We start from the raw sequence: 26904 nt of genomic DNA on the forward strand, positions 1-26904 counted from the left end.
AAGGGCTTTTGCCCGAAACGTCGATTTTACTGCTCCTCGGATGCTGCCTGAACTGCTGTGCTTTTCCAGCACCACTCTAATCTAGACTCTGGTTTCCAGCATCTGCAGTCATTGTTTTTACCTTATGCCCAAAATGTCACACCCTCTCCTACCTCTACACTCTGGAACAAAGATCCCACCATCTGATTGAGTTTCTTCTGACTTATCCACCTCAGGAGTGAAAATCTGAGCTAAAGTTTGAGAGAGTACTTATGTATCAGTTGAGAATGCGATCAGAATGTAAAATGCCACTTTAAATATAAAATGCTTATTAGTATACTATAATGTTAAAGTGTGATTGAATGGGCTTTCTACTGGAATGGAGGACAGAGAGCTGACAAAAAGATAGGTGAGAGTACACTTTCATCAGCTCAATGCCCATGATGTTAAGTGCAATTTACTTAATCACGCAACCGGCATCAGCCAACATTTTGGGCTAAGTCATTTGTTCATTATTTTGTCTGTTGGCATATTTTGTGCTGATGTAAACATTCCTCAGAATGTTACCTTTTCATGCTGATATAAATATCACTGAGTGTATCAGAATTTTAATTTTGATGTAAGAACTGAAAATGGATTCTAGAATTCGCAGAATTACAAATGCTGCACATTAAGAAACATATGCCATCCAATCAGATAGCAATAATGGTACTAAATCAAATTAATTAGCATTCAAAATTGTGAGATTGTAATTACATTTAACTTTGAGGCCACCATATCAAGGACTCATTCATTACATCACAATTGCAAGCTAATAAAAGCTTCGTCCATCCAACTGTACTGAAACTTAAAGGGGCTAGGGAAGAAAGGGCATTAAAAATCCTGGAGGGATCTTCCAGTAGCATCACAGAGAAATAGTGCTAATGGAAGATTCCGCTGAGATTCCACCAAAATTTTGCTGATAGCTAGGAATTTCTGCAGGGATACTGTCAATTAACATTTTCAAGATACACTTACAGGAATATATATCTATATTCAGAAGAAAATAAATCAATGCAACTTTGTCCTTTTGATTTAACCATCACTAACATGGCTACTTGAATGCATTAAAATCAAGTTTGGCACAGAGTCAGGTATAACTTACTGAGTGGAGTCAGGCTGTTCCTGTTCTAGGTGCACATGGTCACAAAAACCTATGGAGAAAACACACAAGCACAGAGTACAATTACAAAAATTAATTTTATCACGATGCTTTGGGAGCACAATATAATTCCTTTCACCAATTGGCAGTAGCTAGCAGCAATTTTGAAAGTACCCCAGATCAAGATTAGATCATGCTAACAGACTATCCCATATACCATTCACAGAGCAGGCTGCTGTCAAATTAAGAAAATAGTGCAGTCTTTCAATGGACATTATGCCTTTTTTTGTTGACAATACATAGAGGCTACAGTTTACTTTCTTTACCATCTCTAGCTATCCTCAGATTTTATTTAATTCTGCCACAGTACTGCTTTGCAAGACCTATTATGGTATCAGAATCAAGAGTGTGGTGCTGGAGAAGCCTTCGACTTCTCTCTTGTTGTTTTGACTTCTTTGACACTATCGACTCTGATCTTCAACATCTGCAGTCCTCACTTTCTCCTATTATTGTATCAAACTAACAAAATGTGCGCTTTTCAGAAAGTCTACAACACTATGAAATGATACTTTTCAAAAGATTGCATGATTCATCTGAACATTAAATGCCTCTCCCAGCCCTCAAGAAGGGAGGTTCCTAATTTAAATCAGTTTGACTAAATTGAATGATAGGCCTGAATCTGGCTGGCTTTGTGACCCTGACTTGCAGTGTTAGGGATGCCCATGACTGAGCAGCACAAAATGGCTGACGGCTGCCCATGGCTAATGCAGCAGAACATGGCTGACAGTAGTTAGAGAACTTGGGAAAATATTTGCTTAATGTAGCCTGCACAGGTTAGAACAGTAGTAGCTCTGCACACCCAAGGTAATGGAACTGAGATGGAAATACAGCTGTGGTTATTTACACATAAGAAATAGATAAGAACATTTCACACTTCATTTAATTAATGAATCTCCCTTTAATTATTTAATCAATCTGTTACAATACTAATAGTAGGTTTTGGTTAAGATCCTTCAAATCCCACCGCTGTAATTTCAATAAACCCTTTGATGCTGGAAGTTAACTCCTGGGTATTTAAGTGAATCATTTGGTCACTCCACACCATAATACAAGGAGAAAAGTGAGTCCCATTGCTGCTTTCACTGGCAGTTAATTCAGCTGAGCAGTCTTTCCACTACAGCCTCAAAGACAAGTTAAATGGTTATAAAGGCATGAGATAACTGTAAGTTTTGTTTTTGTCTTCTATTTCCTTTCTCCCTCAATTAATTAACTAGTTTCCTCTTAAATATATAAACCACAATCAATTCACCAATCTTAGATTTGAAGCTCTCAATATTCTCTGGGTAAAGAAATTTCTCCCAAAACTCTTACTGAAATTATCACTGGCTATATATCCTGATTTATATTAATGATCTGGATCTTGGTATGCAGAGGAGAATTTCAAAGTTTGTAGGTGTCACAAGGCTGGGAAGTTATGAACTTTGAGAACAATGTAAAACTCCAAAAGGACAAGCGGTTTGGAGAAGTGAGCAAATAGGTCGCAGACAGGCTGAACACAAAGAGTGTAATGATGCATTTTGATAGAAAGAACATCGAAAGACAATAAAAGGAAGTTTAGGAGCAGAGGGTGGATATCACTGACGATAGCAGGAGAAGGGGAAAGAGAAATTAATAATGCATACAAATGTGTTTGTCTTTATTAATAGGACAAAGTTAAAAATTACACAACACCAGGTTATAGTCCGACAGATTTATTTGGAAGTACTAGCTTTCAGAGCATTACTCCTTCATCAGATTGGACCTTTTGCCATAAACTCTATGTTAAAATCTTCCCCCACTAGCTATCTGATGAATAGCAGCACTCTGAAAGCTAGTAGTTCTTAAAAAACCTGTTGGATTTAACCTCTGGTGTTGTATGATTTTTTAACTTTGCCCACTCCTGTCCAACACCGGCACCTTCATATCATGGCTACCATCGACTTTATTAATAGGGGCATAGAATACACAGGCAAAGCGATGATGATGTTGATCTCAGCTTGTAAATGTCTGGGCACAACAAAATAGGAAGTGTGGTAGTGACACTGGAGAGAGTGCAGAGCAATGTACAAGAATGTTCCAGGGATGTGAAATCTCAGTTATGTGGATAGATTGAAGAAGTTGGGACTGTTTTCCTTGGAGAGAAGGTAGATAAGAGGAGATCTGATAAAGGTTTTCAAAATCATGAGTGGGCTTGAAAGGGTAGACAGGGAGAAACTGTCCCTGCTCGTAAATAGATCAAGAACTGTAGGATTCAGATCTGAAATGATTTTCAAATTGTGGTGCGAGAGAAAACTTTCACACCACAAATATTTTGGGTATGGAAATGTACTGTCTATAAATCTGCTGGAGACAGGTTCAATTGAGGCATTCAAAAGGATATTGGATGGTTATTTGAATAGAAAGGAAATTGTCTATTGCCAATGATGCTTTTTTGAAGAGCCAGTACAAACACAATGGGCAGAATGCTTCCTTTTGCACTGCAACACGTCTGGTTTCTCTGATCAGATTTGTGACTCCTAAGATTTGTACTTAGCACCTTGTGCTTCCTGGTTGACGAACCACTCTTCAGTGCCATCATTGACATTTAATTCCATCTGTTTCATATATATTAATTACCCCCAATGCTTTTTACAACCTCATACTGGTTACTGCATTCAAGATGCTTTCTTTCTCCCCAGACATTGCATGATCATGTTCATCATTTAACCTTCAGAAATTTGCAGTGTCCATAAGAACTTTAAATCTATTTCTGAGTTTATAAGGAGAAACCAAGACACTGAATCCAGCAACAAGACAGCCTTCACAGAATTAAAATATGAGAAGATTATCTGAAACACATGGCAGAGAAATAGACCTTAGCTTCCCTGCAAATTTGGTGGTGTCCATGTTTGAACTAGGAAAGTTTGAGACATTAGGTTGATTATTTATAGAAATTGCAATCTGATTGCAAAATCCTAGATGCAAACAGGTTGAGTTTGCTCCATGCAGCATATTTCCTTAAGGAGCTGCTGAAAAATAGCCTCAAACAGTAAGAGACATTGTTTCTTATGAATACAGAAGAAACAGATACATTGACTTTCTAGAAGAACTGCACAAAGCTGCCAGCAGATGCTTTTGGGATCACTTTCTTCCTCTCAAGAACCTATCGAAGGGTCACAGCTGGCACCAGGTTTTGTGAATGGAACTAGTGAATTGTTTCCCCCAAACACCACCAAATGATGCCCTGGCCTCATCCGGTTGGGCTTCTCACTGGCATTCACTGGAATGACAGTACAGCCTGCTTCAGAGACAAGAATAACTTTCTGATTTGTTCAGGGCAGCTGAGAAACTCAAAGCAAGTAAGCAGCTTTGAAAATCTCTCACTGTTCCCAGGAGGACTATCAAATGACAGGAGAAAGTGAGGACTGCAGATGCTAAAGATCACAGTCGAGAGTGTGATGCTGGAAAAGCACAGCAGGTCAGGTAGCATCTGAGGAACAGGAGAATTGACATTTCGGACATAAGCCCTTCATCAGGAATGACCTGTTATTCCTGATAAAGGGCTTATGCCTGCAACATCGATTCTCCTGTTCCTCAGATGCTGCCAGACCTGCTGTGCTTTTCCAGCACCACACTCTCGATATCAAATGGCAGACATCAACTTGGAAACAGCTCCAATTGAAAGACCATAAATAGGTTTGTTGATGATTGAACATATTTAATTTGGCTTTATTTCATGAGATTTCAAACTTTCAACATTGTTTTTGGATTATATTTTTCAATGTCAACTCTCGTACTGCAAAAGCCAAAGATCAAAAACTTCACTTTGGACACAAATGGTTATGTTGTCAGTGCAAACAGACTTGAGCTTGTGGTAAATTAAGCTGCAAGTATACATGATACATCAGTAATTGGTATTGCACTATATCAACATGGACATATGCTACGTTCTAGAGATTAATGAAAGAAAATCTTGGCCTTATTGCAATGGATGGGAAGGTGGTACACAACTGCACAGGGCACTGGTGAGATGGCACTGAAAACATGGTGTACATTTTGGTCTCATTACTTAACAAAGAGAGTTGCTGGGCTGACTCCTGGGGTGAAGGGGTAATTTTATGCAGAAATATTGAGCAGTTTGGTCCTGTACAGAGAGTCAGAAGAATGGGAGGTGGTCTTATTGAAACAAATAATATCCTGAGGGGTTTAGACAGGGTAGATGTTAAGAGATTGATTCCCCTCATGGAGGAATTTAGAAGTAGTTTAAAGATAATGGATTTCCCATTTAAAATAGAGGTAAGGAACTTTTCTCAAAGGGTCACTAATCTTTGGAATTCTATTCCTCAGAACAGTGGAAAGTGAATCATTGAATAACTTCAAGGCTAAGCTCGAGAGATTTTGATGTATGAAGGATTCAAGGGTTATGGAAGGCCAGGAAAAAAAAGTACTTAAAAGCAAATCAAATCAGCTCTGATCTTACTGAATGGCAGAGTAGGTCCAAGGGGTTGGCTGATCAACCTCTACTCCTGTTCCTTCTGATATTTTGATCTAAGCACTGAAGATAGTAGGGTCATTTCTCTCAGGAATCTGGACACAATCATCCCTCACCCTGTAGAGGTTTTGGCTTTGATCATTTACTGCTGTTTACAGCATTGATTTCACTTGGGTCACAGAGCGTTTTGAACCTAGAATTATAATTGCTTACCAGAATATATCCACACCGGGCAAAACCAGCAGGAGTCTTGATCATACATCAAACCTTACCCTTTAATGTAGATGCACTCAATTCTCTATATCTGAACTATATCTAAATGACCAACTATCTGAGCATTTGCACATATGTACGGGCAAAGTTTGAAATCCTTCAGAATAACAATGAACAGATGCTAAGGACTACTGAAGAATACTGATCAGTAAATGGTTTCATTCTGACACTTAACAAACTTGGATTGCTCAAAAGTCTTTGGAAAATAAATTTCTGTTTATATAAGACGTTAACAAAAGCAAGATAGTTCAAATTACTTTACGAAGAATGTCAAAGTGTAGTCATCACTGTAATGTAGGCCCTGATTTACAATTGGCAAACTCCCTCAAACAGCATTTTACTAGTGACTGAATATTCTGTCTCAATGATGTTGATTGAGAGTCAAGTATTGGCCAGCACTCCGAGATAACTCCCCTGTTCTTCTTCATAAAATTAGTGCAGGATATTTTTCTACTCACCCAAGCAAACCGATTCAGTCTCATTTTAATATCTCATCTGAAAGAGTGCACTTCTCTCAGCAATACACTGCAGTGTGAGCATTGGTTATTGCGCTCAAGCCCTGCAGTGTGAAATTGATCATTAATCGTCCAGATATTCCTGGGAGCATTCCAGGAGAAACACCTTTGGATCTCAAAAATAAAGGGTTTTATTTCACTTTTTAAAATATGTTCTAATTCATTCGTCATAAAATAATAGAGAGGAAGTGAACGGTTGTATTGAACAATTAGATGCCAGTGGCCACATGTTGAAACTGTCTGGAATATATCCAAGCATACTTGAATGAAAATGTACCAATTTTTTGAGTGTGTTCTCAGAAGTGGTAGGTCTTCTAACTTTGCCAAATCAACATTTACAAGTTGAATAATCAATCTGATTGCAGTATTTTATAGGATAAAATGAGACAAAAGTCTCTTGCGTCTCAAATTTACAACTAGAAACAGATGAAGGACTTTTGGAAGATATTGGCAAAGTATAAACTTTTATATTGTTGAATTTGCACACAACTCCTCAGTGATTATGGATATGGACAGCACAATTTGTGAAACTACCGTTGGAACTTCAGATATCTTTTACATTGTTATTTCAAAGGAATCACAGAAATACGAGTGAATATTTTGACAAACATGCTCACAGCTTTGGATTATTTTGATTGAAACTGGTGTCAGATATTTTCTAATTGGGAAGCAACAATTATGTCACCAACTTAATGTAGTGGAAGAAGGAGCATGCCTTCTGTTTCGTATGTGTGCACATGCCAGGCAATTTGTGATCCACCAAAATGAGAAAACTCATTCAAAAAGGCACTGCACTGGATAAGGGACTTTGTTGGGAATACGCAGAAGTGAAGTCAAGGCATCAGAAAGATCGTACTATGTCCAATAAACTATTCCTCTTATCTCATGTAGTTTTTATGCCGGCATCCAAAAATTTTACATTTAGGAAAACGGGTCAAGGACAGGGCAAAGTCAATAATTGGCTTCTTATGCAGAAACATACAAGATAGAAGCAGGAGTAAGCCATTTGACTCATTGAGCCTGCTCCAGCATTCAATATAATCACGGCTGTCCATCATGTTCAATACCCTAATCCCATCCTCCCCGCCATACCCCTTGATCCTTTTAGCCACATTTGCACCAATGTTTTGACCTCAACCACTTTGTGTAGCAGTGAATTCCACAGGCACACCACTCTCTGGGTGAAGAAATTTCTCTTCATCTCAGTCCTAAAAGGTTCACCCTTTATCCTTAAACTATGACCCTGGTTCTGCACTCCCTCATCATTGAGAACATCCTTCCTGCATCTAAGCTGTCAAGTCCTGTTCAAATTTTACATGTTGGTTTGAAACACCCTCCCCATCTCATTTTTCTAAACTCCAACGAATACAATCTGAACCAACTCGATCTCTTCTTATATGTAAGTCTTAGTCAAAATCCTGCCATCCCAGGAAGCAATTGATAAACCATCACTGCACTGTATTCCTTTTATCAGAAGAACATCCTTCTTCAGCTAAGGAGTCCAAAAGTGCACACAATACTCCAGGTGTGGCTTCTCTACTATTTGCTGCACCTGCACACTTACTTCTAGTGACTGGTGCACAAGGACACCTATGTGTTATTGCACATTTCCCTTTCTCAATTTACTGCCAGGCTGCCTTCTTATTTCTGCTACCCAAAGTGGATAACCTCACATTTATCCACATCACAATATTTACTACATCTGTCATGCATTTGCCCACTCAACCAGTCCAAAACACACTATAAAATCTCTGCATACTCATCACAGCTCACTCTTCCACCCAGCTTTGTATAATCAGCAAACAATGAGATTTCACATTTGCTGGGGTCTTAGTACCAATCCCTGCAGTATCCCACTTGCCAGTCAGAAAAGAGATCTTTTGTTCCTACTCCTTATTTCTTACCTCGTTAAGCGATTTTCTATATATGTCAGCACACTAACCCCTATCCCATTTACACTAAAGTTAATTTTTTGAGGGCTTTTGCCAAAAGTCTTCTGAAAATTCAAATAAACTACATCTACTGGCTACCCTGATCAACTAGACAAGTTACACCTTTGAAGAGTTCCAATAGATTTGTTAAGCACGCTTTCCCTTTTTTAAATCCACGCTGACTTTGTCTGACTCTATCACTGTTTTCTAAGAGCTCTGTTATAAAATCCTCGATAATAGACTATAGCAGACTCTAATCATATAGCTACATTATGGAAAGACTAATTGATGAATTCCACTGCATAATACTAGTCAGCCTACTGCACAATCTTCTCTGCATAATTTGTCTGCAACTCCACTCACACTCGGTTATTTATGGCCAGTGAGAGGCAGCTCCCTGACATGATCACAAATTTACTCACACAACAACACACAACTCTTCAAGTATCACCTGTCCTATGTGTGACAAAGTCTGTAGATTGTATCTTGGACTTCTCAGCTATTTCATTGAACTGGAGGGAAGAAAGTCATCCTCAATCCCGAGGTCTGCCTAAGTAAAAGAATTTTAACTGATACTTTAAAAGGACTTTAAAAACTGATACAGTAAATGCTCAACTAAACCAGAAGTTACTTTCATCAAGTAAAGAGCAGAACTGCCATTTCAAAGTACATATATTTCAGACATTCTTGAATTGATTTACTGCTTCACTCACTCTGCTCAGACATAGCCTAGTGACACAAGAAAATCTAATTGTTCAAAATTAGCCCATCCCATTAATGGAAACAATGGGAATTTCCCCAACTGAAATTTTTAGGGAAAAAATAGAATTGACAAAGTAATATTAGCCAATTTAGCTTACACAAAAGGTATTCTGTATCAAAAGGTATTTTGTTCTACATCAATTTTGTTGTGAAATACTACAGAGCTGTTTTGCAAGATGGATTACCTATTTGGAAAATGCTATAATCAGCAATGACCTGCCTCAATATAGCATTTTTAACAAAGTAAAATGTCTCAAGGTGCTTGAAGCATAATCAAACAAAATCTGATACCAAGCCGTGTGAAGAATCAAAAGGTTAAATAAGAAATAAGTCTCAAGTGCTTTTAAATATGGAAAGAGCCAGAATCTGTCAAGGGAGTCACGGAGGGAGTGGTCTTTACGGAATGCTGATAGGGGAGGGGAGGGAAATATATCCTTGGTGGTGGGGTCCGTTTGGAGGTGGCGGAAATGGCGGCGGATGATGCGCTGTACATGGAGGTTAGTGGGGTGGTAGGTGAGGACCAGTGGGGTTCTGTCCTGGTGGCGGTTGGAGGTGCGGGGTTCAAGGGCGGAGGATCGGGAAGTGGAAGAGATGCGGTGGAGGGCATCGTCGACCACGTCGGGGGGGAAATTGCGGTCCTTGAAGAAGGAGGCCATCTGGGATGTGCGTTTTTGGAACTGGTCCTCCTGGGAGCAGATGCGGCGGAGTCGAAGGAATTGGGAGAATGGGATGGCGTTTTTACAGGGGGCAGGATGGGAGGAGGTGTAGTCCAGGTAGCTGTGGGAGTTGGTTGGTTTGTAGTAGATGTCCGTGTTGATTCGGTCGCCTGAGATAGAAATAGAAAGGTCGAGGAAGGGGAGGGAGGAATCTGAGACTGTCCAGGTGAATTTGAGGTCGGGCTGGAAGGTGTTGGTGAAGTGGATGAACTGTTCAACCTCCTCGTGGGAGCACGAGGCGGCGCCGATACAGTCATCGATGTAGCGGAGGAAAAGGTGGGGGGTGGGGCCAGTGTAGTTGCGGAAGATGGATTGTTCCACATATCCTACGAAGAGGCAGGCATAGCTGGGGCCCATGCGGGTGCCCATGGCTACTCCTTTCGTTTGGAGGAAGTGGGAGGATTGGAAAGAGAAGTTGTTCAGGGTGAGGACCAGTTCAGTCAGTTGAAGGAGGGTGTCTGTGGAAGGGTACTGGTCGGTACGGCGGGAAAGAAAGAAGCGGAGGGCTTTGAGTCCTTCGTGATGGGGGATGGAGGTGTACAGGGACTGGATGTCCATGGTGAAAATAAGGCGTTGGGGACCGGGGAAGCGAAAATCATGGAGCAGGTGGAGGGCATGGGTGGTTGGGGGGTTCCGGCTAGGAACCCCCCAACCACAAGGGATGAACTCGGATTTCACCAGTTTCCTCATTTCCCCTCCCCCCAGCCTGTCTCAGTCAAATCCATCAAATTCAGCACCGCCTTCCTAACCTGCAATCTTCTTCCCGACCTCTCCGCCCCCACCCTAGTCTGACCTATCACCCTCACCTTGACCTCTTTCCACCTATCACATTTCCGACGCCCCTCCCCCAAGTCCCTCCTCCCTATCTTTTATCTTAGCCTGCTGGACCAACTTTCCTCATTCCTGAAGAAGGGCTAATGCCCGAAACGTCGATTCTCCTGTTCCCTAGATGCTGCCTGACCTGCTGCGCTTTTCCAGCAACACATTTCCATCTCTGATCTCCAGCATCTGCAGACCTCACTTTCTCCTCATATTACTTCTGGCTTGCTTTGCTGCCTGTAAGTTAGGAAAGCTGTCATTGTTGTCAGCAGGCCTCAGTTAAGTCAAGGGAGATAGCTTTGGTCTGGGGCTCTGGAACATCAGTCTAGGGCAACCTCCAACACCAGGCCAAAGGTTTGGACACAGTTGGTCAGCTGCTCAGAATCATGCAGCTCTCCTCATGATGGTCGATGAGCAGAATAGAGGGCAGCCCACCACCTGTCTTGACTGTCTGGTCTACAATGGGTTATTTTCCTCATGGAACAAGAGAGGAACAGGCACTATTGGAGATGAAAGCAGGTGGCACACCTGTTTCTCTTGGTGCAGGTATGAAGGTATGCTGAGCAAATAAGTAGACAGTGCAAAGGGCATGCAGGGCTAATATTTTCAAGTGTTCAAGTGGGTATCAGCAAGTGAGGGGAGATGATGCAGGCAATATTGAGTGTGTCAGAACATGAGCCTTGATATGTGGTGGGTCCAGTAGCAGAGATAGAGTGAGTGTGTGGTCGTAGAATAGATGCTTGTACTCACACTAGTGGAGTGGAGTGGAGAAGGACTTTGATCTTCTTCCTACAGTCCTGGGCATTCCTCCAGACAACTGAGACTGCACTGACCTGGGGGGCAATCTTCAACTAGGCTGGCATGGTCTGGAGTCATTCCTATGAGGAACAGAAGTCCTGCCTTTGCAACTGTTTCCCTGTTCAGCAGAAGCTCCATTCCCCACCCTTACACTCGGGCAGCAATATCTGCATCCCCAACCCCCATTTGCCATGTTTGAGGAAAATGTCATGAACTATGCAGGGCAGCTCTGGACTGATGATGTTTGTACAGTGCACAATGGGCTCTTAAAGACAGCACAGACTTATAGTGGCAAGTTGTTCTGGAAATGGCACTCAATAAGATGAGGCTAGAATTGGACAGGAGGGATGCCTATGAATGGGGTAGGTAGTTTTCATAGAATTATGTAATACAGAGAGGCCCTTTATACTTTGAGTCTATACTAACAAAAAAAAACCTACTCTAATCTAAATTTGTCACACTCTCCAGCACTTGGCATATCTTTGCATGTTATGACATTTCTCGTGCTTATCCAAGTACTTTTTAAAGGCTGAGAGGGTTCCAGCCTCAACTAATGTCCCAAGCAGTGTGTTCCAGATTCCCACTACCCTTTGGCTGAAAATAGTTTTCTTCTCAAATCTCCTCTAAACTGCCTGTCTTTCACCTTAAAATCATGCATCTTGTTATTGACCATTTATTTAAAGTGAATAGCTGCTTCCTGTTCATCTGCTTATGCCCCTCAATCTTATCCACCTCTATCAGGGCTCCTCCTCAGCCTTCTCTGCTCTATATAAACCATTTGAAATTACCCATCCTCTCCCCTTGGTTAAACAGCTCTATTCCAGGAAACATCCTGGTGAATCTCCCCTCCAGTGTAATCACATCCTCCCCATAGTGAGGCAAACAGTGCCTGACCAAAATCCTCCACAGCTCAAACATAACCTTCCTGCTCCTATAATCAATGCCATTACTGACTTCCTAACTACCCTATTAATCTGTTCTGCCACCATCAGGGATCTGTGGACCAGCAACATAAGATCTCTGTTACTCTGACTTTCCTAGTGTCCTGAAATTTATTGAGTACTCTCCTGTCTTGTTACTTCTTCCCCAGTGCATCACCTCTCATTTTTCAAGATTTACGTCCATTTGCCACTGATCTGCCTGTGGGACCAACCCACTAATCTCATCCTGCAATCCAAGACAATCTTCCTCACTGTCAACAACACAGCCAATTTTTGCTCTACCTGCAAACTTACTTATCATTTTCACCACCCCAATTTTTAAAAATAATTATTTCTATATATCACAAACAAAAAGGGACCAGCACTGATCCTTGTGGTATGCCATGATCTTTACATCAGGGAGAAGAAACATAAACTTACGGAACAGCTCACCGAGCATCTCAGCTGGGTCTGCAGGGGTCAACCTAACCTCCCAGTCACTACCCATTTTAATTTCACTTCCCACTCCCTTTCGATATGGCCATCCTTAGCCTCCTCCATTGCCACAACAAACCAAACTGCAAATGGGAGGAACAACTCATCTTCTGCCTGGGCAGCCTACAGCCCTGAGGACTCAACATTGAGTTCTCCAATTTCAAATAACCTCTTTCCCCATCCCACAACTCCCTTCCCAGCCCCTCCCCCTCCCTTCCACTCCTCCCAGCCACGTAATGGATTCATTCCTCCCATTGACCAACCTGGTCATACCCTCTACCTATCTTCACCTGTCCCCATCTCACCACCCTGTCCCCACCACCCCCTTTATCTGCAGCTCCCCCTACACCCACCCCAAGTCAGGAAGAAGGGTTGCACCCAATACGTTGACTTCTCCACCTCCTGATGTTTCCTGGCTTGCTGTGTTTTTCCAGCCTCCTGTCTGTCTCCATTGGACAACGGCATCAGTCATACAAACACCACCCCGCTGGCCCCTACCCGTAGCCAATTTTGGATCCAATGTGCCAAGTTACTCTAGACCCCATGTGCTTGCACCTTCTTTATCAGTTTCCCATGTGGGATTTTAATCCACGTTAACGATATCAACTGTACTGCCTTCATTACATACCTGATCACCTCCTCAAATAATTCAATCAAATTTGTTCAATTTGACCTCCCTTTGACTACTCCTGATCAAACCATGTCTCTCCAAGTGGATATATTCTCTCTTTCAGATTTTTCTCCAATACTTTCCCTACTACTGAAGTGAGACTCACTAGTTGAGAACTCCCTGATTTATCTCTGTCACACCTTTCAAAACAAGGAACCACATCACCTATCCTTCAGTTCTCTGGCATCTCCTGTTACCAGAGACTAACTAAATATTTAGGTCAGAGTCCCTGTAATTTCCTCCCCCTTTTCTCACTGGGTTACAACTCATCTTGGAGATCTGTCACTTCTGAGGCTGCCAAAATCTCCAATCCTCAATCTCTATGTCAAACTGCTCAAGAACTGCAGTTCAGTCCCATCTCCCAAATATTGCACCTACATCGTCTGTCTTCAAAACAAAGAGACATGTGCTTAATACTTGTTTAAACACCATACTCATATCCTTTGGTTCCATGCACAGATTGTTTTTTGTCCCCAATAAGCTCTACTTCTTCCCTGGTTATCTTCTTCTGCTTGACATATTGAATATCTTTGTGTTCTTCACAACATTACCCACTGGTGATATTTCAAGCCCACCTTTTCTCTACTAATTGATTTCTTAAGTTTCCTCTGCACTTAACTTGGGCCTCCACTGATATCTAATACAGTCTTTTTATACCAAACTGATTATTCCTAAGGTTCACTGGGCTTGTTGCTTCGACATTTCACTCCTAAGGGAGAATATTGCACCTATTCTACACCCAACTCGTATTTGAAACCCCCAGCTCAGACCCCACTCCACCCCACCCTCCATTCCCACTATTTCGTACAATTATCACAAGTCGATGTACTTCAGTCTACTTTGACCAGACCCTACCTATTTTAATAAAATATGCCTACCCCAACTCAAACCTTTTCCTCCTTTTCTATAAGAAACTTTTTTAAAAAAGGTAGGAACAAATGGAGGAGGAGTTATCTCAATTCAAACACTGGCTTGCTGTCACTCCACAGATACTGCCTGACCTGCTGAGATTTCCCGTACTTTTCGTTTTCAATTAAAATATGCAGTGTTGTGTTCACTACCATAAAACAGTCTCTCCCACTACCACTTCAAACACCAGTCTGGTTTTGCTCCCAGGAACTAGGTCTAGCACTGCACCATCACTTTTACAAGATGATATAAAGCAAACACTCTCCTGAATACATTTTAGGGAAATTGCCTCCTTTCACCCCTTAACACTATGACTACCACAATTAATGTTGTGGGAATTTGAAATCTCCTAATATAAAACAAAACAAAGAATTACAAATGTTTAGCAAGTCTGATCTCATTTGTGAGGAAAAAGCAGATTCAATGTTTCGGTTCCAGTGACCCTTCTTCAGAGTTCCCCTCACATAATTACCCTACTATTGTTCTTCCATATCTCAGTGAATTATCTACATACCTGTTCCTCTATTGTCTGCTGACTAATTGGGGATCTGTAATACACACACCCAGTTTGCCCTATGTTTATTCATAAGCTCTACCAGTAAGCCTAATTTTAAGACCCTTACAGGATATTATCCCCCCCTTACTGCAGTAACCAGTTCCTTAATTGATAACATATAGCAAGAAGATTAGCTAGGCCTCGGAGTGAGAAACCTTCCAAAAATCTCAATGCAACTCACACTCAGCCAAAAAAAACTTAGCCAACCAATATTCTTTGAATCCATAGGTTGTTTTGGTATTGTCCATCACAGAAGAAACATTCAATTTAATTTGGACCAATTTTTTTAATCCCACCCAACTATTTCATGGAATGGACACAAAACACTGGAGAAACTCAGCAGGTTTGGCAGCAGCTGTGGAGAGGAAAGCAGAGTTAACATTTCAAGTCTGTTATAATTCTGTTTTAGCATCTCCGCAGATGCTGTCAGACTTGCTGAGTTTCTCCAGCATTCTGTGTTTGTTTCAGATTTTCAGCACCCACAGTATTTTGCTCATATTTCATGGAATGATTTATTTCTAACCTACATCTTTTATCCAGGAATGACAACCTCTTATTCAGTGGCAGTTTCATGCCAAGGGTGAGCAACACCATTTTCAGAGCTAATGATGCTAGAAAATCAGCCCTTCAATGCTTGTGCATTATTCTTTACATCGTGTTGGTGCTTTCTGTAAATTAGATGACTTTGCATCCAAGCACATGATCAGTTCAAAGCACTACAAGTTATACAATGGATGAGGAGTGCGATCCTGTCAGGAGTGCATTGGAGGGATGTTCAACAACACCATTATCACCTCTGTTATGGACCAGAACAAATCCCCTCAAAATATATTAAGACAGCCTAGACACAATTTTTTTCTTATTTTCAAAGGCATTTTGTTGCAAGGCTTGAAACAAAACACACTATTTTTATAGTGTGGTCAAAATACAAACAAAAGAAAGAAGAATTGGAATAACAACTTGATTAGAAAATGCAACTGAACAATAGCTTATTTAACTGTAGCAATATAGTAACATCCCATAAATATACTCTTGGCAAAGGCAAATTCAGTAAAATAGATTGTCTCGCATGCAATTCGAGCAGCAGGAAGAGAACCCCAGCTTTCAGCTATAGAAGAGATAGAAGTAAGAGCTTCCACATCCAGCTTCAAGATGCTGGTAACTGCTGAAAGCTAAACTAAAAATCTTTGTTCAGTGGGAGATTGACGCCACCTCTTCAGGCTGTTTCGATTGTTCCAACTTTTACAAAGAAAACAAAGCTAACTGGGTTCAGAGCAGACAGCTTGGCTCCAAGTTTACAACATTTGCTTTCAAAAAAAATTGCCAGAACGAATTCTTCTTAAAGGCACATTTTGTAATACCTCCCAAGTTCAAATTGATGGTTCCTTGTGGCTGCATCGAATGCTGACCTACACATTGTGTTGGCCAGCTAGCACTTCATCAAATGTATACATTATCTTGGATACAAGCATACTTTCCTTGCTCATACAGAAACCGTCCTACTTTCTGTTTGAAGATAATGGATGCGGTGGCCTAGTTGTTTTCAATGATCTGTTTCTGAAATGTCATTATTTATTTGTATGCTACTATATTTTCTATTCCTAAAGGCTTCTAAAGCTGATAAAACAATCATAATTACTTTGACCCATTATGATTACTGATTCAGAAACTCATAACCCCTTCATCAATATTTTCTTCTACCACCAACCTAAGTGAAGCAGAAAATTAAATTATTGTCCAGCACGGGATGCACATCCATTAGTCATTCACTTTATTAACAGCCACAAGCGCAAAGTAGCTCTAAAGTTTACAAAGGCACACAATAGATAAGGAAAATTGCATAAAAAGGGCTTATTTGCTTGTCCAGTTCGTATATTTGAGAAGCAAGAAGCAAATGCCCAGCCATGGTACCAATGTGAGTGCAAACAGCAAAACATGCCTCTGAAAATCTGTACAAAAACCCCTGAGAGATTGACACAAAGCAGGAACACTTAGCAGTCTAATAATGACTGCCTTGGAATCACAGTGAAATATGGAGACCTTCCTCTCAGTAACTGATCCGAAGCAACTATTTAATGTGATATCCTACTGCAAACATGATCTAACTCTAAATTTGTTCTCAGCATCCAGGTATATGTTTTCTTCCTGGCATAAACCTCACACTTCTTGTCATGAATTGCTTCTTCCAGCTGAGAGAAGAGGACTTCCTTAGACCTTGGATAAAAAAGCTACACGAGAAAATGCTAACCTGAATGTAAATATCTTCAAGCTTAATCTTATGAAATTAGGTCTGTCACTGACTATAAATTCTGCTCTCCTATTTCAGTTTTGCAACACTGAAACAACCTCAATTTATCTCAAATTTTACATTATTTTCAGAAAATGTTTTAAAAATATTTTTGTTCCTTCTAATTGACTACACATCACTTTTCCGTTGTCAGATGCCTGTTAATGTACACTCTTATCCTCACTCAGGCTAACAATTTCTCGTTACATGACTTTCAGTCAATAACCCTGCAATTTTTGTTACCTAATATGACAAGGTAACTGAGCCTGAAGTGAATGGGATTTTTAAGAACTTTTAGCTCCAGCCACCTGGTCCTCTCCAGATGAGACATTTTGAAAGCATGTTCCATTTTATAGCTTTGTATAGAGGTGATGGGGATAATTGTAGCTGTGCGTCACAGTGTGAAACTGATGACAGCAAGCTGATAGCATATTGTACATCTCTCCCAAACTCAATTGCAATTGAATGGGCTTCAGCTTCACTATGATCCAATGTATACTATTGCATGAAGTCACAATTAGCTCTAGTTATTTCATTTATGTCATTGCCAGTATTTTTGTAATAACCTCTACTATACAGAAATGAGCTAGTGTTGGATTAAATGCTTTTTGTTCTCTGCTCAAACAGACATTTTTATTCTAATTGAAGCTTACAAACAACATTTGGTTCAGGTTTGAGTAGGCAACTGAATGTTGATTAATTTATTCTGTAAACATTGAACTTCATAACTAGAACAGAGGGATGTCATCCAATTTATTAGCCCTTCGATAGATGTGGCCAACTGACAATCCAGATATGGATAATTACATTTTTCATTAGTAATAAAATGATTGATAGACACCATCATTGGGTACGTGATCTCACTGGCCCTTGTTTTACACATTTGTACAAAGAACATTTTTCATGTTACTGGCAAAATAGTAGAAGAAATACAACAGGATTCTTTTCAGACCTTTGCACTGATTTCTTCGATTTTTGATTTGTTTACTTGTTAAAGTGGCATTTAATGTGGGTGAAAAAAGCTTAACTTCAGCACCTTAGCAGCACTAGCAACATCATCGAGAGAGCAGAATTTTTATCATACAACTCAACCAGTCAGAATAGCCAATTTATTTCAGCCAATGACAGCAATCCCAACCTACAGCCATCAGCTCCAATAGACCATGTTAATACAAAGGGAAAGCAGCATCCAATTGCTTTCTATATGGAAAGCAGGGACAAACCATCACAGCAAGTCAATATTCTTATCAATCACTGAAGTCAATGTATTACTTAACAACTGAGAGAATAGTGTAGAAAGCGCACCAAGATGTGCTGTAACCTTTCATGCTTGAATTTCAGATTTTGGCAAAACAGAAACACTATCAAAAAGTCTACATTGAATAGTGGTATGTGCTTGAATTAATACACAAATGTTGCAATATGTGCTTTTTTTAAATTTGCACATCATATTGGAGTGTGCCAGGATTTATTTCCCATCCCTATTGCCCTTGGGAAAGTGATAGAAAACTGCCTGCTTGAACTGCTGCAGTCCTTGGGGTACAGAGACATCCACACTGTCAAATATGTTTCAGCTTTTAGTAAAAGAGTCCCAGGGTTTCTCTCCCTGGCCTTGCATGAGGCTGAAACACTGTCACTTCATCTATTCTTGTGTGCACCCATCAATTTGGCTGATTAACAGTGAATTAGAGCATCTTATGATGATTAATTCAATTCAAAGTCCAGATAGAACACCTTATAGAAAAGCAATAATAAGAAAAATAATCTTATAAAGGTGCCCTTCCATTGAGCCTGGAGTGAGAGGTGGGGCCACAGAAGAATTAAATGTTGGCAGATTAATTATTGCAATGCAGGGTCAGTGGGATTGAGCAAAGCTGAGAACTATGCAAACAGTGATCTCTTTTTCAGGTGCAGTGATCAGAATATTTCAAACTACATTTTTTTTAACCTTTTCAGTAAAATGAACATTAGTTTTCAGTAACACTCCTGTGATGTAACTGATTTTATCTTCAATGATCAACCATTTTCAACAAAATCCTAAAACATATTATTAGCCTCATCCATCATTAGCCTATATCAATTTCAAAAAGGCACTTTGCAGTGTAGTATGGTGTGATTTACTTCCATATTTTGTTTTTCCATGGCTGGTTAACAGAGAACAGAATTTTACAAATGGCATGAGTACGTACTTGTACTTAAACATTACAGCATTAAGAAGGGACTTCCAACTGATAATGTTAATTAAATTCACACTCCCAGCATGAAGCTGTGTGTTGGAGGATTTTCTTGTAAAATCCACTGTTCTCTGAAAGATTGTTACAGAAATCCTGGGAGTTTGGTCAACTAATGTGCATACAATAAAATGTTCATATCCTAAAGGGATAACAGTGCTCTATATCTCCTATTAAGAGACATCTTCAGATTCAGTAAAAATTAATAAATTGCAGCAAAACATTTCTATGCTTGGTCAGGTGTATTGCAAAATAAATGCTGGATTGGAATGCTCAGCCTGTCTGGTTTTATGGAATCAGGGGAGGTGACCCGTTTTTTAATTAAGTGGTGGGGCACCATAGAGTCACACAGTCATAGAGATGTAAAATACGGAAACAGACCCTTCGGTCCAACTCATCCATGCCGACCAGATATTCTAACCTAATCTAGTCCCATTTTCCAGCACTTGGTTCATATCCCTCTATAACTTTCCCATTCATATACCCATCCAAATGTTTTTAAATGTTGTAATTGTACCAGTCTCCCCAACTTCCTCTGGCAGTTCATTGCATATCAGTACCACCTTCTACATGAAAATGTTGCCTCATAAGTCCCTTTTAAGTCTTTCCCCTCTCATCCTAAACCTATGCCCTCTAGTTCTGGACTCCTCCACCCCAGGGAAAAGACTTCGTCTATTTATACTATCCATTCACTTATGATTTTATGAATCTCTTTAAGGTCACCTCTCAGCCACTGACGCTCCAGGGAAAACAGCCCCAGCCTATTCTGCCTCTCCCTTTAGATCAAACCCTCCAATCCTGCAAATTCCTTACAAATCTTTTCTGAACCCTTTCAAGTTTCACAATATCCTTCCAACAGGAAGGAGACCAGAATTGCACGAAATATTCCAAAATACCAGTACTAACACATTTGATAAAATGATGACACACAGCAGCCACACATACCAAAAGAAAAACTGCACTCCCCTAAAGTGGAAAAAGAGCACTCAGTTTGCTGTTCCGTCTGCCTTGTAAGGATACCGAAAGTTTGATTAAAAATTGAATCCTGTCGGAAGTCGAAGCTATCACTCTGAATTTTTCGGTCATTCCTACATAGACTATTTATTACGTATTAGTCTCACAAGGTGAATGAGATGCACTGATGGAATATATATATTCACCAGCTGAGGAGGTGGGGTTTTTGGAACCCAAGGCTTTGGGAGTTCCCATCTTTCGCCTGGTCCGTCTCAAGCTACTCCCTCTGCAAGAAGTTGTAGCTTTCTTTTAATTGTAAGAAGCCATATAATCCTTCACGTAATTCCAGGAGCCAACATATTCATGACTGAAACCAACATAAATAGAATGAGAGTTTACCAGAAGGCCTGCAACTTGAAATGTATAATACAGCATTTTTCCCTAAATCTGAACAGCTTTTGAAATAAAATGTTGGAAGATATCTCCATAATGTCAATGTTTCTGTTTATCATCCTCTTTTCATAAAGGAGATTTCAAGGTAAATCTTTAAATAGGTATAGACTTCGGTGCCTATGGACATAATGAGCATTACACCTGCCAATTGAATTGGATAGACGACAATCTAGAATAAACTGGAACTTGGGGTTCTTTCAGATCCCTGATTTTAATACTTAACGAACATGGTTATTTGCCACAGAGGCCCGAGATATTTTAAAACAGCTCCCTCTCCTGGTGCTTTTGTTCTCAATCTTTCCAGGAAGTTATATGCATTTTCCTGACTGCATGATTCATTGACATGTAGGAAAGTTTGTAGTTGTCTTTGAAATGGCTCTTATCTATTATTGTATATGTTTCAGATAATTACAAGATGAAACTAAGCATAACTATGGAGAAGAGAAGCCAATGAAAATATATGTGTGACCATGCTGCTCTTTTAACAAGGTGATGTTGTCCCTGTTTTTTCTTCAGAGGGGTCATAAAGTCATGGGTTCTGAGATGTCTGGGTTTATCTACTTGAAGCTTTTTAAGTTTAAACAAAAACTTGTAAAATGAAAGGGGTGTGGCCATTTCTCCCAATTCAGCTTTTCTGTGGTTTGGTTCGGTTTTAGCAGTCTGGCTATTCAGAGTTGTTGGTCAGTGTAAGCTGAGGAATCCAAAGAAATAGCTACAGTGGAAGGAGGTTCCATACTAAATCACTCTGCCACCTCTCTCTCGTGAGGCTGCTGCATAAGATAAAGATGCATGTTACAGGCAATGTATTAGCATGGATAGAGGATTGGTTGACTAACAGGAAGAAAAGACTGGGGATAAATGAATGGCTATTCTGGTTTGCAATCAGTAAGTAGTGTGCCTCAGGCATCAGCATTGGGACCGCAATTGTTCACAACTTACATTGACGACTTGGAGTTAGGGAGCACGTGTAGTGTGTCAAAGTTTGCAGATGACACTAAGGTGAGTGGCAAGCCAAAGTGTGCAGAGGATTGTGAAACTTTGCAGAGGAACATAGATACTTTAAGTGAGTGGGCAAAGGTCTGGCAGATGGAATGCAATGTTAATAAATGGGAAGTCATCCGTTTTGGTAGGATTAACAGTAAAAAGACTTATTACATGAATGTGAAGAAACTGCAACATGCTGCTATGTAGAGGGACCTGGTTATCCTTGTGCATGAATCACAAAGGATTGATCTACAGGTTCAGCAGATAATTAGGAAGGCAAATGGAATTTTGTCCTTCATTGCGAAGGGGATTGAGTTTAAAAGTAGGGAGGTTATATTGTAGCTGTATCAGGTGGTGAGGCCACACCTGGTCTACTGTGTGCAGTTTTTGTCTCCTTACTTGAGAAAGGATGTATTGGCACTTGAGCGGGTGCAGAGGAGGTTTAGTAGGTTGATTTGAGAGTTGAGGGGTTTGGCTAATGAGGACAGACTGAGTAGACTGGGATTATATTCATTGGAATTTAAAAGAATGAAGGGGGATCTTTTAGAAACATAAAGTTATGGAGGGAATAGATAAGATAGCAGTAGTGAGGATGTTTCCACTGGCAGTTGAAACTAGGACAAGACGGTGTAGCCTCAAAATTAGGGGGAGCAGATTTAGGAGTGAATTGACAAGGAACTTCTTCACCCAGAGGGTTGTGAATCTATGGAATTCCCTGCCCAGTGAAGTAGTTGACATTACTTCAGGAAATGTTTTTAAAGCTCAGATAGACTTCTTTTGAACAATGAAGGAATTAAGAGTTACGGTGGAGCGGAGGCCACGAAAAGATCAGCCATGATCTTATTGAATGGCAGAGCAGACCCGCAGGGCCAAATGGCCTACTCCTGCTCCTAGCTCTTGTGTTCTCCTGTGAGACCCTGTCTTTGATTTTACCTTTTTTGTCAAGAGGTGCTTATGAAGATTGTTGCAGGAATTTGAAACAGCATCATTAAGATGGGAATAATCTGTTGGGTTTTCGGATAGGTTAAGTTATTTAGTATTCTGTTCTCTCTTGTTTGTGTTTTATTCGGTAATCTTAAAAATAAATGCTGTTTTATTTAAAAGTTAATAGTTGGGCCAGCTGCATAACTTCTGGGATATCCACTTTATACCTGCTTATAACAACTAGAAAAGGTAAGATCCGGGCTACTTTCTTGAAACGTTTTGAGAGAATTTGGCGTAGTCCAGAACATATGGTACACAATTCCAGCTCTCCCCAACTCCCCCCTGCCCCACCAACCCCAACTCCAATTGGGGCAGCACAGTGGCTCAGTGATTCACACTGCTGCCTCACAGTGCCAGAGACCTGGCTTTGATTCCAGCCTCAGATGATTGTGCAAACTCCACACAGACATTCATCCTGTGTCGGCATGGGTTTCCAACAGGTGTTCCGAATTGCTTCCGCCATCCAAAGATGCGCAGGTTCCGCCGATTGTCCAAGCTCAATTGTCCTCTAATATCCAGGACTGTGCAGGCTAGGTAGGCTAGCCATGGGGAATGCAGGGTTATTGGCATAGTGTAGAGGGTTGGATTTGGGTGGGACGTTTCTCAGAGGGTCAGTGCGAACTCAATAGACCAAATGGCCTGTTTCTGCACTGTAGGGATTCTATGATTCCATAATTCTCCTGAAAGAACAGCACTTGGACTTCCTGTTATGATGGTTTTAGAGGAGCTGGAAAGTTAATGCAATTATTTCATTCAGTTTTTCTCATTCAGTGGATCAATCCTTCATACAATGTAAGTGTTACAATACTTCTCTTTTACATTCCTGGCAGCTGAGCTACCACAGGTTGATCTGCTGCAGTGTTATTTCTGCACCAGTGCTGAGGAGGAAACAACAGTGGCAGAGATAACACCAGTACATAGACAGAAATGATGGTAAAGGTATATGAATTCAACAAACTTGCTGTCTAAATGTCTAGCTTGTATCTTTCCTCAGATAAGCAGTCAAATAGTGGAACGGCTGCACAAGATGAGATGACATCTGGAGTACTGTCAGCTGTTCTGGTCATCTTATGCAATGAAACACATAATTTCATTGGAGACAGTTCAGAGAAATTTCACTCAGATGATCCCTGGTATGGAGGGATTGTCTTATGAGCAAAGGCTTAACAGGTTGGGATGCTTCTCACTAGGGCTCAGAAGAATAGGAGGTATTCCATTTGAAACATAGGATTCTTAAGGGGCTTAACAGAGTAAATGCTGAGAGAATATTTCCTTTCACAGGAGATTCTTGGACTAGAAAGTATAGTCTCACAATAAAGGCATGCCAATTTAAGAAAGTGGTCTGAGGTTGGATTTCTTCTCTCAGAGATTTAAGAGTCTTTGAAATTCCTTACCACAGAGGGCTATGGGGGCAGAGGCCTTGTGTATATTTAAGGCTGAGATAGTTAGATTCTTGATCAGTTGGGGAATCGAGGATTACAGGGAAAAGGCAGAAAAGTAGATATGATGCATGTCAGATTAGACATGATTGTATTGAATGGTGGAGCAGGCTCAAGAGACTGTTCCTATTTATTACAGTCGTATGGTCCAATGACAATTTGCATTTAAATGGTATTTCCAAACAATGTTTTGCCCAAAGCATGACCCAACAAAGTCTGCTTTTTAGGATAAGGAGATATTAAGGTTGGATGACCTAAAGATAGGTCAAAGAGATGTCTCCAAAGGAGGGGGGCAGAGAGTTAAAGACACAACGTAACTCAAAGAAGAGGTTCTGGAGTTGAGGACTAAGGCAACTGCAGCAAGGTCTGCCTGTGGAGAAATGATTAAGACCAACAGTATTCATAAGTTACAAGAGCTTGGAGATTTTGTGATATAGGGGTGAAGAATTTTACAAGAATCAGGTGGTGAGAAGTCTGAGATCATTGAGGGATTTGAAAACAAGACTGAAATTTTAATAATCGAGAAATTTCTGAACTGGAAGCTAACATAGTTGTGCAAGGTAGACAAGCAGGAGACTGGAAGAACACAGCAAGCCAGACAGCATCAGGAGGTGGAGAAGTCAACGTTTCGGGGATAACCCTTCTTCAGCACTGGGGGTGGGTGGAATGGGAGCTGCAGATAAGGAGAAGGAGTGCTTTGCAATCTGATTCGCTGTGGCAAATTGGAGTAACACCACTTCATCTTCCACCTGGGCAGCCTACACAGCCCAAACTACTTAACATTGAGCTCTCCAATTTCAAAAAAATCTCCCTTCTCATCCCCTGACTCCTTTCCCAGCCCCCCTCCCTTCCATTCCTTTGTTTAACCCTACCTTCCAGCTACTAACTGGATTCATTCTTCCCATTGACCAACCAAATCGTACCCTCTACTTGTGTTCACCTATCCCTACCTCACCCCACTCCCTTTATCTGCAGCTCCCCTTACACTCACCCCTTCTCCTGAAGAAGAGTTACACCCAAAGCATTGATGTTTCCACTTCCTGATGCTGCCTGGCTTGCTGTGTTCTTCCATCCTCCTGCTTGTTGACCTTGGATTACAGCATCTGTAGATTTTTTTTGTCTCTAATGTAGTTGTGCAAACCTTACAAGCCATTAAAAGAAGGATGCTTTGCGACCCCTGAAACATTACAGTCAGTGGGCATAATGTTCATTAGCATTGGGGAATATACAAGCACTGACAGCGGAATAGGAGAAAAGTCACACAATGAAAGAAATGGAAAGATGTAAAAATTTCATTTTGCTTGCCTTCTTGCTGTGGTAAGCAGGAGATCCAGAAACAGATTTAGTACATACACACACAGGTGAAACTCATGGAAGCAAATTAAATCTAAGTTAATTATGGTGATGTATCCATAACACTCAAAAACTCAAAAGTTATTGACTCATTATGTAATAACCTTGTGTTCTATTTATTGCCACAATTTCATAAAATAATGCTGTGAACAGACAACACAATGGAATCCCGTCAATTGGCCGCAAATCTCCAAAAGACAGATAAGTGTTCTGAAAGGGTAGATGGGAACTGCACATGGGAATCCCCATCAGAGTAAGCTATAAAACAAACAGCTTGGGAAATTGAATACCCTACTGCACTGGATTCCTCTATGCCTCAAACACACCAAGATGTCTCTATTTGAATCAGTGAACTTGAAGAATCATAGAACCCCTACAGTGCATTGATGCCAATTGAGTCTGCACTGACCCTCCTAAGAGTATCTCACATAGACCTGGCCCTCCCACCTTAATCCCATAACTTCACATTTCCCAATGGCTTACACACCCTGCCTGCATATCTCTGGTCACTATGGGACAATTTAGCATGGCTAATCCACTTGATGTCCACATCTTTAGACTGCAGGAAGAAACCTCAGCATCTGAAGGAAACCTACATGGGGAGAACGTGCAAACCCTACACAGACAGTTGCCTGAGGTTGGAATCAAACCTGGGTCATTGGCACTGTGCGGCAGCAACACTAACAACTGTGCCATCCTGCCGCCCTTCCGTATGTACTTTTGACTTCAACTGTTAAAGTGCAATTCTGGAGATTAGAATATGGTTTAGATTAGATTACTTACAGTGTGGAAACAGGCCCTTCGGCCCAACAAGTCCACACCACCCCGCTGAAGCGCAACCCACCCATTCCCCTACATTTACCCCTTACCCCTTACACTACAGGCAATTTAGTATGGCCAATTCACCTGACCTGCACATCTTTGGACTGTGGGAGGAAACCGGAGCACCCGGAGGAAACCAACGCAGACATGGGGTGAACGTGCAAACTCCACACAGTCAGTCGCCTGAGGCAGGAATTGAACCCGGGTCTCTAGCGCTGTGAGGCAGTAGTGCTAACCACTGTGCCACCGTACCGCCCACTGGCTGGTTGCTGTGGAGAAAGAGATCTGGGGACCATGATAGTTCTACAGAATGAGCGTACCATCTGAATGAACCTGAATTAGAACCTCCTTTCAGAAAAATGGACCTCTTCTGTGGTGTAGCAAGGAATAGAGTAGCAATATA

At 40.9% G+C, this 26904-nt stretch overlaps 1 protein-coding gene across 7 annotated transcripts in view; it reads right to left on the reverse strand.

Moving 5' to 3' along the window:
* Positions 1-26904, reverse strand: part of pcdh15b (protocadherin-related 15b) — a 1538224-nt gene that overhangs the window by 918024 nt on the left and 593296 nt on the right. For all 7 annotated transcript variants that reach the window (XM_087999065.1, XM_087999066.1, XM_087999064.1 and 4 more), the window contains exon 4: positions 1124-1172. The gene's annotated coding sequence lies outside the window, so the exon portion shown is untranslated. The remainder of the gene's footprint in view (positions 1-1123; positions 1173-26904) is intronic.

The sequence above is a fragment of the Chiloscyllium plagiosum genome, unplaced genomic scaffold (assembly GCF_037043375.1).
Source record: "Chiloscyllium plagiosum isolate Xiang-an unplaced genomic scaffold, Cpla_swu_hap1 HiC_scaffold_22, whole genome shotgun sequence".
Lineage (NCBI taxonomy): Eukaryota > Metazoa > Chordata > Chondrichthyes > Orectolobiformes > Hemiscylliidae > Chiloscyllium > Chiloscyllium plagiosum.